General features: G+C 42.7%; 1 long non-coding RNA gene across 1 annotated transcript; it reads left to right on the top strand.

Moving 5' to 3' along the window:
- Positions 1-325: 325 nt before the first annotated feature.
- LOC310787865 lies at positions 326-2,515 on the top strand. Its single transcript, XR_014553279.1, has 3 exons — positions 326-413; positions 2,041-2,247; positions 2,419-2,515. It is a non-coding gene; the product is annotated as an uncharacterized lncRNA (long non-coding RNA).
- The last annotated feature ends 1,855 nt before the right edge of the window (positions 2,516-4,370 follow it).

Below are 4,370 nucleotides of genomic sequence, written 5' to 3'. Positions count from 1 at the left end.
AAATATCACACTGGCTTGGAACAAACCGCTGGTTATTGTGTGGCAACAAACCGCATTGACAGCTGACATGAAGGCTACGTTCACACAGCCAGCCTTAGTGCTTGAATCTAATCTTTTCCCACCTAAGTGACTCAGGTCAGTCTTTTTTATGACTGTGTGAACAGTACAAGTCACATTGAAAGTTACTTTTTTAAAGACGACCTGGGCTACTTTCAAATGTGGAAAAACATCAGATTCGAATCTGATGTTTTGGAATGTGACTCCGGTGTGAACAGACATCTTGCCCATATCTGACTTAATGCTTCAATGTGACTTTTACGTCATTCCAGAGCGACATTCGTCACTATTCTGCACTGGCGGGAGGAGGGAGGACCAGATTGTGATTACAAACATGGAGGACAGCTGCGAGGGAGGTAATCAGTGGAGGAACAGTGAGGTTTTAGACCTCATAAGTATTAGCAAGAAGTAGCAGCTATTGCTCCACAGAAAGCCATTATTAAAAAAAAATCTAAAGGCTCTCTTTCTCCTCTTCCTCGCTATCATCTGCACCTATATTCCCTGTCTTCCACTGCACAATAACTTGTAAATTGAACCGTAAACAACAGATGAAACAACATCGTCAGCTACCGCCATGTTTACTGCTGTCTTCTTCTGGGTTTATGTAGAACAGCAGTGTGCTGCACATGCGGGTCACTTCAGGTCCGCGACCTGTTCACACTGGAGTCTGATATGGGCCACTTTTAAAAAGTCTGTGTGAACAGCCACACAAAAAATCAGATGTGAGCAACAAGTCAGATTCAAGCACTAATGTTTGCTGTGTGAACATAGCCGAAATGAAGTCTGTACTAGCTCACGTTAGGAGCACGCTGATAGGCTTAGCTTGTAAACAACTACAGTGGCTCGTAGTGGACAAATATCATGACATTGCGTAACGTTATAGCCCCCAGATGTCCGTCAATTATTGTGCCTGTTGACGAGCGATTTAAACAGAGCGACAGAGTGATTCCATAGGGTTGAATCAAGCGACAGAGAGAAAAATAAATATCTCGGTGTGAACACAGCTTTAGGAGCAAGAAATAAATGAGCACAGAATGATTAAAAAATAAGGAGGCTCTAGTTAGTCTCAAGAGATCAGAATGAGCAACAGATTTTTTGCTATGGTTAGATGGATAACAGTGAAACTATGATCAATATAGTATTTTTTCTATGTTCTCCAATTGTGTTAACTATTAACTACTACTAACTTAACTACTTTATTCAGAATTGACATCACAACATACGTTTACTTGCATTTCACTTATGGTTATCCGCTTGTGTAAAGTAAAGTAAAGTAAAGTAAAGGTAAAGTCCCACTGATTGTCACACACCTGAGTGTGCGAAATTTGTTCTCCGCATTTGACCCATCCCCTGGGGGAGCGGTGAGCGGCAGCAGCACCGCGCTCGGGAATCATATGGTGATCTAACCCCCCAATTCCAACGCTTTGATGCTGAGTGCCAAGCAGGCAGGCAAATGGGTCCCATTTTTATAGTCTTTGGTATGACTCGGCCGGGGATCGAACTCACAACCTCCCAGTCTCAGGGCGGACACTCAAACCACAAGGCCACTGAGCTGGTGTAAGCACACAAATTGAAATATATCATGAAACGACAATGGTTTAAGCAAGTGTACTCAAACTTTTGACTGAGTAATGGCTAACTTAAGTTCTGGCCAAGGGACAACAGTTGGAAATTAGCCATCTGGCTAACACTGTCACATTGACAGTGATGTTATGTGCACTGTAGTGCGAAAGCATGTGAACTAAGCACAAGGCCAAAACACATGCTGTGTGGCACTAAAAATCATTTTCCAAGGTTGGCAGGTCTGCTGTAGCAAGAGTGAGCAAAATCTCAGAACACTGGCAATTGTACAGGAAAGAGGAAATGTCACAATTAAAAAAAAAAAAGATAGTGGAATATCCTCAACTGTTATGTACACAAGGCTGAATTAATTCAGTGATAAGCTCAGTGTCTTCTTGCCCCTAACTGTAACTTCTGTTCCAGCTACTAATGTTGGAGAAGACTTGCTGCACTCACTCTCCCGGGATGAAATCAACAATCTTTTTCCCGGTCCTGAAAACTTCCTGAGGCTGTATGGCACCTTGTGATGTGAGACAAAAGGGTCAGTGCAGGGAGCACGTCAGTGCAACACCAGCCCCCTGCAGGAAGCACCAGCACCCCAGTGCAACACCAAGATCACAGTGATAACATGTATGTGGTATTGCATTTAATATACTGTATGCATCTGTGAGTCTTTGGATGAAAACGTTAGGCCACGCAACAGCTTTAGTGTCTGTCCAGGGATCTTAGTATTCCATTCATTTGTAAGTGTTTGGAAACCTAATATTTCCCAATACTTTTTTCTTCTGATGTAACCTGCAGCCAGCACCCAAGTGCCATGCCGATCTGAAACCAGCAATGCCAGTCACCTGCAATGAGCACCGCAGAGCAACGCCAGGATAGCAGTGATGAAACATGTATGTATTTTTTAATACTCTGTATGCAATATTGCAACAATACATTAGCCCACAGTCCACATACCTTTTGTTTTTGGGTCATGGTTTCACTACGCATTTTATGCATAAGGAGAAAAAAATGCTTCCATTTCTAAAATGGAAGCATGGAAAATGGAAATGCTTATTAGCAAAAAATCTATTTCTGGTCTATAATATGAAAGTATAAAAAAACACTTGCAAATGTAAAAGTGCTTCTTAGTAGGGCTGAACGATTTGGGTAAAAAATCTAATTGCGATTTTTCTGACCGATATTGCGATTTCGATTTAATTTCGATTTTTTTTTTAATCAAGTTTCAGTGCAATATTAACTGTAATAAATGTAAAACACAATGGAGCATTTGCCTACCACATTCAAACATCACAATCAACAAACTGCTCTATATTATAATGCAAGGATGAGAACTTGGATAAGAATTCCTTCCAGCAACATTTATTTGCTTTTAAACAACAGCTGCAATTCTCTCTGTGTCTCAGTCTTTAACAATACAAACAAAACAAAAAGCACCAGCATCGCTGCAGCTCTTGAAGTAACTGCCCAAGGATCGCTTGGCCTTTTTTGCAGCCGATGGCCTGGCTCCTTCCTGTGCTGCACTTTGAGGCACAGCAGCAGCAGCATCTGGGGGTGATGGCAGCCCTCTTCTCCTGCAAAACACAGACACAACTGTTAAGTTTCACATTAATGCAATTCACAGCACACACATTCATTCACACATCAAATACGGGGCACAGGGCAGGCTATATACACAAGCAGTGTTTCAGTGAAGCCCTATTTTGCAAGGAAAGCCAGGGGAGAGAGGGGGAGGATAAGGAGAGAGGAGTGGGAGAGGAGAGAATTAATGCAAGTTACCTTTAGTGCCACCTGCACTTGTTCCATCTCTCTCTTCACCCGGGCCTTGATTTGTGGGACATTCTCTGCACTTATGTAGCTTGTTCGCAACTTTTCTGAAAAACAAAATAATTAACCAAATTATTCTATAAGTACTACATGGCTGTATTGCATTTTTAAGATTGGAACTAATTATAGATGATGTAGGAGGGAGAGAAAGTAGGGAGGAGAGATGGGGAGAGAGAGAGCAGAACGCTGGGAGAGAGGACATTAGCTACTACAGAATCATTCCATTTCCCAGACTGACAATATATTGGCTATATAATATATTGGGGGAGGTGAAGAGGGGCATTTAGACATTACTGTAGGCTTACCAAGCTAACGTTACAATACAAGTAGCCTACTGCATTCAGGCAGAGTCAGACTGATAATGTTAAGTGAGAGGGGAAGAGGACATGTAACGTGAGCTAGCCAGTTAGGGCTAGCAAGCTAACTTTACTAGCTAAATGAGCTATCTCCTTAGGGAGAGAGCTAGCGTTAGTAAAGTTAACTTGCTACGTTGCTAGCCCTAGCTGCTAGGCTAAATAACGTACCGATGGCGAGGTGTAGTCTGTGGTGAAGCACTGGAGTCTGGTCCATCTGTTGATTTCCATAGCTTTTATGACGTTTGAAGCGTTGTCGGCACCGCGCTTGCTTAACACTGTCTAACTAACCGATGCTCTAAATCCAAAGTAGTTCCAGCCTTTCTTCGGTGCTAAATCATCCGGCGGCCGCTTCTTGTTCTTGTTCGGCTGAAGCTATTACACTTCCGAGTCTTGTTAGATAGCTGCCCTTCCATTGTAGAGAATCCAGTCAGTGGCGCACTATTAAAAATCCAGTCAGAGTGAATAATGTGTCAACTTTTGTAAAGTTCGCTAATCGGCTCGCTAGCTATATTCTGCAGACTGCTGCAGCCATGGGGCTGCAGCTAGGTTTCTCCTCCTCCATCCAGG

This window comes from Poromitra crassiceps (assembly GCF_964638095.1).
Source record: "Poromitra crassiceps genome assembly, chromosome: 1".
Classification (NCBI taxonomy): Eukaryota; Metazoa; Chordata; class Actinopteri; order Beryciformes; family Melamphaidae; genus Poromitra; species Poromitra crassiceps.
This window is presented reverse-complemented; position numbering and strand designations above follow the sequence as displayed.